The 9,665-nt window shown below is 41.0% G+C and overlaps 1 non-coding gene across 1 annotated transcript; it reads left to right on the forward strand.

Annotated features, from left to right (window-relative positions):
- Positions 1–4,966: 4,966 nt before the first annotated feature.
- Positions 4,967–5,073, forward strand: LOC115065315. The gene has a single exon (XR_003845093.1). It is a non-coding gene; the product is annotated as a U6 spliceosomal RNA (small nuclear RNA).
- Positions 5,074–9,665: the final 4,592 nt, after the last annotated feature.

Consider the following 9,665-nt stretch of genomic DNA (forward strand, 5'->3'; position numbering starts at 1 on the left):
AAACAAAAAACAAAGAAAGAAAGAAAGAAAGAAAGAAAGAAAGAAAGAAAGAAAGAAAGAAAGAAAGAAAGAAAGAAAGAAAGAAAGACTCCTCTGCAATACAATGTCTGACCCCAGAGGGCAGTGCAGAGCCTCTGGAGTATCTATCTATCTTTGTATCCCTCTGTCTTTTTTATCCATCAACTAAAAAGTATAGTTATGCACATCTTCAGGTACATAGGTCGTGAACAAAGTTTTGATAAGGGAAGAGGCACAGCCTCATACATTTTGTCTAAAGCACCTAAAAACTAAGGAGTGAAGCATCAGTCAGTGTAGCCAGAGAAAGAATTTCTGCATTGCCTACTGAGTACCTGCTACAAATAAATAAGTGTGCAAAGGTTTCAGCCTACCTATCTAAATCGCTAAATTCCTAAACAGCCTGATGTAAACAGCAGTATTCACGGAGGCAACCCAACACAAACCCTCACATACTTGACAGATGTTTATAACAGAGCAACCGAAGCGGAGTCCGTGAGGCAAAGGTAGAAGTAAGAAGTAAGCCACAGCCCCTGTCACACCAGGGGACCAGAAAGGGCAATGCCAAACATAAAAGCCAAGCTGTGCAGTGGCAAGAGGTGGTTTCATGCCTCAGCTGCCTAAAGGAAGCTGGGGCAGTGAAAGGGGACGTATCCTTATAAAGCAGGACTTTGGTGAGACATGCCCACTGCCGGGGAGTCTCTCCCCAATCCAAGCAGACGACAAGGTTATACCCAGGATTTTGTTCTCCAGCTCCCAAAATCACCTGTTCCAAATCTAGGCAGACACATTCCCCAGTGAACTCCAAGTCAGAATGGGTGGAGGCCAGACCAGGAAATAGATCCAAGGACAGACAAATGACCAGCTCACTTAGCGATTTTTCGTAAGGCTCCTTAAGACATGAAAATGCAGTAGACCTGTCTGTAATTGTCTCACTTATAAACATTGATGAATAGTAGTAGTTTCTATAAATAAACTGTCACTAACTTAAAACAAAAACCATTCCAAAACCACTCTTACCATGTGGTCATGGAAAAGCATACAGGAGTAGTGTTCCTATAGCCTCATAAGGGCACAACACACTTTATGGCTATTATACCTCTCTGAGAAGATGCACTTGGGCCACCTGGCAGCACATGAGAATGTATTCCCCGTGTATAAGGCAATAGCTTTAGAGAGTTCACATGCAAACATTGGATATTAAAACAGTTATGCACATCTTCTTGAAAGTAGAGAAGACTGATAGGTTATAGGTGGCAATATCATCCTTTAATAAAATTTAATAATTATAATAATTATGATTAAGATGAGGAAGGAAATGGTCAGGCCTCCTACCCACAGTTGAGGTAGTATAGACAATTGATGGCTGTTGGGAGAGAGAGAGACTCAGGTCTTCTTCAGAGAGAAAACCCAGGAGAAACATGGTTTTTCTTAGGTTTATGGGCAAAGCCAAAATTGAACATTAAGGGATTAATTGTGGCAATGACTCAAAGCTGAGTAAAATACATTTTGTATGGATGGGTAGAGGGTATCACAAGAGCAGACTCTGGGCAAGCACTCTCAGACCAGTCTGATCCATGGAAATTTCAAGAGCTAATTCCAGGAGTTAGCCTCACCCTTGGTCCAGGACTACATTGTCTTTCAGAATACAAAGATACAGGTATGTGCCTGTCTAGCAAGAATGAACAGGACGGTAGAGTGCTTCGAGGGCATGATGTTAGTGAGCTTCTTCATGCATATAACAGAAGTGCACCCATCATAACAAACAGGCATCGTTTTAAAATAGGGATTACAAATTAGGGTAGTAATGTACTGAAGCACAGGTCTTTGATTTATCTGTTCCTAATAAAATTTCCAAGCATTATAAATTCTTTTCTTGTAAAATGTCTCCGAGATAAGAGATGCTCTTGTTCCTCTGTTGCCCAACAGTAGGCTTTCTATTACAGCACGGACAGTTTAAGGGCTGGATGGAGTCTGAGAGGTCATTTTGCTTCTCCTGCGCCTTCCTCGAATCTCTGTCCTAACATACCAGACAGATGAGATAGCCAGAGAACAGAATTTCACAACTTCGCTTGGGAGCCCATTCCAACAGCCTATTGGGGTCAGCCAGTTTTTCTATTCCATGTTATCGTGAGGGGCAATACTTTGTTCTTTCTAGAGAAGAAAAAAAAATCTAAGCACTTGAATATAAAATTACTTTTTAAAAATATTTTGAACTATGGAGGTTGAAGTTCTCCTAGCAATCCCAATATATTGCTTTAAAAGAGATAACCTACCTTCTTGCCCATGTCTCTGTGACTGTCACTAGAGGAACTCTGCCTACAAACCTTCCATTGATGAACTTGAAAAACAAATAACTAGCACCTGTGGCATGGGAATTGTACTAACCATGACCATGTTTAAGCATCCTCCCTCATGCCTAGAAGAGAGTAAGTTCTTCTGTGTGTGTTGTCTGGACAATCTCTTCTTACTCTGTGTATTCTATGTCTTCTTCTATAGCTCTATAGAACAGCAATCATCATTTCTTTTTTCTTTTTTCTTTTTTCTTTTTTTTTTTCAGAGACAATGGTAACTCAATCTCTGGGCACAATTAACTAGAATGTTAATTGGGTAAGCCATGTTAAATCTAAATCCTCTGCTGGCAAATCCTAGTGGATTCGCCATCTAATCTGGAAAATGCTAGTAGCTACATCTTGTCCTGTTGCTATCCCCATCCAAAAAAAAAAATCATTTCTTTTTATGAGCAAAATTAATAGCATCTTTGAAGTTCATTTTATTTTCTCCTAAAACACACAAACAAAAGCCAATGAGTTTTGAGTTTTTCTTTTTCCTTCTTCCTCCCTTCCTTTTTCTTTCTTTCTTTCTTTCATTCTTTTCTCTCTCTCTCTCTCTCTCTCTCTCTCTCTCTCTCTCTCTCTCTCTCTTTCTTTCTTTTTCTTTCTCTCTTTTTTCCTTTCCTTCTTTCTTTCCTTATTTACTCACTTACTTACTTACTTTTTAGAGATAGAGTTCCTCTGTGTAACCACCTTTGCTATCTTCTCTTTGTAGACCAGGCTGGCCTTGAATTCACAGAGATCCACCTGCTTCTGCCTCCTGAGTGATGGGATTAACGGTGTGTGCCACCACTGCCCAGCTAAGTCATTTTCAAAACCATACACTATAACACAGGTGATAAAGTAGAAGACTGAACCTTGTTTTTTACCAAATTTAGAAAACTCTCCACTATGCTCATTTCCCAGGTAAAAGTGGCTAATACACCCTTCTCCTTCCTCGGTCAGAGGCCAGTCTGGCTTTGTGCTATTGGAAGGCTAAAGTATCCTCCCCTCTTTAATTGGGGTTTGAATAGGATTCTACACAGTATATACTATAATCTATTTTTCAGTGGTTCATACAGTATCTTTAAATACATGTTAATATATTTAAGTTTTCTTTCCTTTTCTGGCAAGAAGTAATTTCAATTTAATTAACTGAAACATAGCAAGAGCTTTCCAAATTGGGTTTGGGGCACATATGTTCTGTAAATTGATGAACTAAATGTGCAACTTCAACATTTTTCAGAAAAAAGTACATAAATTAATGCAAAAAGATAAAATATTGTTTCAGAAATTCTACATTGGTGACAATGCATAAAAACCATTATTCTAATCTTCCTGCTTTTTTACTATATTGAATTAAGTAAGGCAGTTCTAAGTTACAGTATTGCACATCTTACTGATAATTCTTGCTTGCATCTTTTTTTTTAAAACTTTTTTTTAAATGTTTTATTTATTTATTTATTATATGTAAGTACACTGTAGCTATATTCAGATGCTCCAGAAGAGGGCGTCAGATCTTGTTACAGATGGTTGTGAGCCACCATGTGGTTGCTGGGATTTGAACTCAGGACCTTCGGAAGAGCAGTCGGGTGCTCTTACCCACTGAGCCATCTCACCAGCCCCCTCTTGCTTACATCTTGATGAAGCCCTTTGGTATATGTAAGTTATTTTTAGTGTTACTGTAACACAATACCTAACAAAAGCAACTTGAGGAAGGAAGAGTTCATTTTGGCTCACAGTTCAAAGATGCAGTCCTTCAAGGAGGAGAAGTCATGATTGGGGATCTTGAGGCACTTGGTCAGAGAGCATGCTAGTTAGGAAGGAGAGAGTGCTGGCGTTTATATCACCCATGAAGATGATGCCATCCCCATAAAGGGTGGGTCTTCTTTTCTCAGTTCAACCTGTCTGTAGACACCCTAACAAACACCTGATACGTGTGCTTCCACAGCAATTCTAAATTCAGTCAAGTTGGCAATGGAAATCTACCATCATAATATGAGTCCCCAGAACTGGAAGTGAACTTGGTAACAGGTCATTAGAACCTGATACTGTAATAGGGCCCCAGACTTTAGTAGACCCTGAGACCTTAGCACAGTTGACTCCATGATGGAAGTACCATTTCAGGCTCATAGAGAGCACCGCCTGCCAAAACTAAAACAAAGACCTAATCCATCAAAGCCCACAGAGTTCTGAGAAAATCTCTGAATGTACTAACATTGCTTTGTGGCTTCTGTAGTTCCACTTTCTGGCTAACTGTTCTTATTAACTGAAGTATGCCAATCCAGGACATAGATTTTGTGCTTAAAGTTCATCCTGAGAAAAGCTTAGGCACAGGCCAGCTAAGAAAGATTTCCTATTAGCTTAAATCATGTCCAACACATCTTATCTGGTGAATACCCTACAACATTTCCATTCCTGGGGCCAATAACCTGTGGCTAGATACGTCATTATCTCTAAGGGAGAACCTTCTACTATTGTTCTGTTAAATGAGCACACCATTAAAATGATTCCAAATGACTTACTGCTGTACCCACAGATTGGGACATCTCTCAGTCCCAGTGAAACTTCTTTCAAGAGAAGGCAATGAACACAGACATCCACAACTCGTTAAGGTACAGAGAATAAGAGAGTGTGGAGTGCTCGCTTCGGCAGCACATATACTAAAATTGGAACGATACAGAGAAGATTAGCATGGCCCCTGCACAAAGATGACACGCAAATTCATGAAGCATTCCATATTTTTGCATATGTAGCTGAAGATGGCCTAATCAGCCATCATTGGGAAGAGAGGCCCCTTGGTCTTGTAAACTTTATATGACCCAGCACAGGGGAAGGCCAGGGCCAAGTAGTGGGAGTGGGTGGGTAGGGGAGCAGGGGCGGGGGAGTATAGGGAACTTTCAGGATAGCATTTGAAATGTTAATAAAGAAAATAATAATAAATAAATAAATAAATAAATAAATAAATAGAGAGAGAGAGTGTGGAGTTCTCTGCCCTAATGTAACAGCTGTATCACCCATCTTCCCTACACTGTTCAGGGATCATCACAGAAGAGAGGGCAGAAAGACTGTGAGAGTCAAGGGTGGAGGATGACCACAGGAAGCAATGCATCCAGACACAACAGACAGCTGCACTTACGAACTCACAGGAGTTACAACAGCATGCACAAGACCTAAGCAAGCACAGGCTAGACAAAATCCCAGCGTGGAGCAGTATGTGTGCAAGAAGTCTACCCCCTGTCTGAGGAGCTAACACCTTTTGATGACTGCTGGAGAAGGAAGAGTCAGTTTTCTTTAAGGGTGCGACCTCTGGGAGGTTGACCACATTTCCGCGCAGGTGCTATTCCCTGAGTACTCGAGCAATAGAAATTGAACTTGATGAATTCTAAAAATGCAGAGAGAGCTAGGGAGGTGGGAGTGAATCTAAGAGAAGTTTGGAGAAGGATGAGCAAGATCAAAATACATTATGTAAAATTCTGAAGAACTAGTAAAATATGATTTTAACATAAAATTCAAACAATAGAAGAGTTGCCTACCATAAGAGTTGCCTACTGTAAGATGGTTGCGGTTGCTTTTAAAAAGCAAAGAAATGAAAGTTACATGGTATTTTCGATAAATGATACAAAAAATAAACATACAAAATAGATGATAGACATTTAAAAAGTATTAACTGAGTTAATTGTGGATTTTCAATAATAATTTTCATTGTGACCACTGGAGGTAGAGATATCAGAATATCTCGGGTCCAAGTGGAATGTTAACACAAAGAGCAGCAGAAGGAGCTGGGCATAGCGGGCCATGTCTGTAATCCCAGCGCTCCGGAGCCAAGGGCAGGAGGATGCCTATGGGTCAGCCTGGTCCACGTACTGAGTTCCAGAACAGCCAGAGCTACATAGTGAGACTCTGTTTCAAAAGGAAAAAAGGACAAACAACAACAACAACAAAAGGAAAGGTTGTTAACTTTTGTTTACATTTATTTATTTCTCTGTGTGTGTGTGCTAGTACCAGAACATGCCATAGCTTGTGTGGGAGTCTGTTATCTTCTTCCACCATATTGGTTATTGGTGGTCAAGCTTAGGTCACTGGGTTCAGCAGCAAGAATCTTTACCTACTGAGCTATCTGGCCACCCGACAATGTCAAACTGTTTTTGACTGAAGTGGAAATATATATATATATATATATATATATATATATATATATATATATATATATATATAATTAAAACCTTTACAGCACCAAAGTTTGGCCATACAGGAAGACAACTAAAGCCATAAAAGCACCAAGAACACAAATGCATAAGTCTAAATGTATGCATGCCAAAATCAGAGAGCCAAGGAGAATCTGAGCCTGACAAACAGTTTGAAAAGAACACAAAAAGATAACGGCAAGAGCCTGGGATGTTGCCCAGGCAGGAAAGTGCCAGCCTAGCCTAGGCTTAGTTCCCAGCGTTGCATTCACTGTGCATGGTTGCTCCCACCTGTAATCCCAGAATGTGGGAGGTGGAGACGGGAAGATCACAGGTTCAAGGTCATTCTCCACTACATGTTCAAGGTCAACCTAGGACATATGAGACTCTTTGTCAAAAAAAAAAAAAAAAGAAAAGAAAAAAGTGGGGGAGGGAAAGGAAGGGAAGGAGAGGGGAGGGAGGGCAAGGCAAGGCAAGGCAAGGCCAAATGTAAACTAAAGCTGAAGGCAAAGTTATAAATGCTCTAACTACTCACTGGTTCTAATGCAAGCAAAGCCAGAATCTCTCAGCTTCATCATGGTAACCATGGCACCTGAGTCCTCCACATTAGTTATTCATCAGATGCACAGGATTTAGCTTAAAACTTGAGAGCAGGAGAAGTAATGCCTCAGCCTTCAGCTTCCAGGCCCTGGGCGAACCCCTGACAGACAACTTCTCATTCACTTCCTCCAGGGCTCAGTCCACCTGCTCACTGTTCAAGGGGAACGTAACTGAGACAAAGTTTCCCAAAGCTCGTTCCAAACAAATGCATTCTGCTTTAAGGACCCAGAAGCAAACCAGGTGATAGTAACACAGATGGTGGGGCGAGTTAACTGTATACCGTTCTAGAACTCTTGAGAACAGGCAGTGTGGACCGAAGAGATGACCCAGTGGTTTAGAGCACAGGCATCTCTTCCAATTGTCCTCCTAGTACCCACATGGCAGTTTAATACTCCGGTTCCAGAGACTCTGACAGCCTCTTCTGGACTCTGAAGGTACCTGGTTCACACACCATGCATATACATACACAAAGGCAAAACACCCATGTATATAAATAAGACATTTAAAAAGACCAAACTAAGAGACTAGTATTCCACAACTCACATAGAAGATGGTGCGGGATGACCTCACTCTCCCACGAGGCCCTCACCGTCATCAGCCTGGCACAGTAACCAATGTCCCCATTTAGCAGGTATTGATTAAGAGGCTGAGTTGTACTAGTCCAATTTGCTGGGGATACAGCAGAGAAAAAAATTCATTTCTGCCCTGGAGCTTGTGTTCTGCTAAGGAGAAACATAGGTAAACAAATAAATCAAGAATCTATCAGGGAGTGGTAAATATGGAGACTTCCAATAAATAACACCTCTTGGCAGTTGTTCCAAGAAGACTGAAAAACAAGGCAAAAGGGTAAGATGGATGTGCATCAAAATAACACCTTTATGATCAAAACAGATTAATTTAGAGTATGAGGCTGATGAATAGCCAAGCCCACAATCCCACACTCCCAAATTGGACAGGCTTTCTCACCCAGTCATATACAGGCCTAGACAAGAAAGGTATCCCCTGTGGGAGAACAGCCCCGCTTACAGTAGAGAGAACCAATAAGACAATGGATGGGTCGTCAGAGGACAGCTGCTTTCTAAGGGAAAAGCAGGAAGACGGATGCCCAGACGTGCATACTTGCTCTCCCCCATGCTCTCTAAAGTCATATCTTTTCCCTAGGTATGCGATGAGATGCCATTAGTAGTACATTAATATAACTCCCTTGACATGAAGGGGGACATATGCATTTTAAAAAGAACGCCTCTCTACCAGCTTTTCCAGCACTCCCCAGATATCTGTACTTTTTGTCCATTGGTGTTAAGTATAAGTTTATGAACAGTCATAGATGCTGCTATCCTCTGAGTGCAAATAAACAGTATACAAGGACACTCTGCCCCTTTAGTCATTCCCTAGACACTAGCCACCACTTGGGGGATGCGTTCTTGGGCTAACCATAAGAGGTGTGGTGTCTGTTCTCAGGAGACTCTATAAAATGGGTTGGAACAGTGCAATAACTAATAGTTATCCTCAGTTGCCATCTTGACTGGGTTAATAATCCTGGGAAATCAATAACACCTAGCTGTGGGTATGCCTGAGGGGCTTTGTGACTGGAGGACAATGAAGGCCCTGACATGTTGATTACGTGCAGTCCCCAAATAAGTCAACATTTTGAGTATACTGTTGAGAGTTGGTAGAGCTACAGAAGGTTGCTGTCTGGTTAGAGGAGGCAGTTCACTGGGGACATACCTACCTCCCTGCTCCTCCACACTAGGCCTGGTGCCATGCTGTGGTTGGTTCTTCACTGCCAGGCCCTCCCTACCATGATAGACTGAAATCTTTGAAACTTGGGGATAAAAGATGATCTTTTCCCTTTATTTCTTCAAATCTGTTGTTTATTCATTTATTCACTTACTTATGTATGTATGTCTATCTGATGTATGCTGTATAGAAGTGTGTGTGCACACTCATGCACATCTATATACTACAGTACATGGGTGAGGGTCGGAGAACAACTTGGCAGAAGTCAGTTCTCTTCTACCATGTGGATCTAAGGGATGAAACTCTGGTCCTCAGGCTTGATGGCAGGTTCCAGCACTGGCTGAGCCTCCTGCAATGCAGATACCTTCCTTCTCAGAGGTTTATGCCAGATATTCTATCATAGAAGAGATGAAAAGGCTAAATAACCCAAAAATCACAACAACTCCAAAATTACTTTGTCCAGAGACTGGTCACTCACATCCTACACTGTCCCCCTGCCCCATTAGAATAATCTATGTTTTCGGCATAGGATATTAGAACTCCCTTCATAAGTACACAATTTAGGACATAATTATATGCCAACATAGGCATTTTTACAATAAATATATAAACTATACTGTTATATAATTTCAGAGAAAAAATATGAACATTCAAATCTTAATCCTCTGTGATTTAATGACTGAAAGTATTTGGATCAGTAGAGTTGAGCACTCTTGCCTGAAAACATCTATTTATGATGTAATAATTATCCACCAAGAGCAAATATGGCATGACCTAAGGTGTGAAGCTCCCTCCCCAAACTACCAGAATT

The sequence above is a fragment of the Mus pahari genome, chromosome 13 (assembly GCF_900095145.1).
Source record: "Mus pahari chromosome 13, PAHARI_EIJ_v1.1, whole genome shotgun sequence".
NCBI lineage: Eukaryota > Metazoa > Chordata > Mammalia > Rodentia > Muridae > Mus > Mus pahari.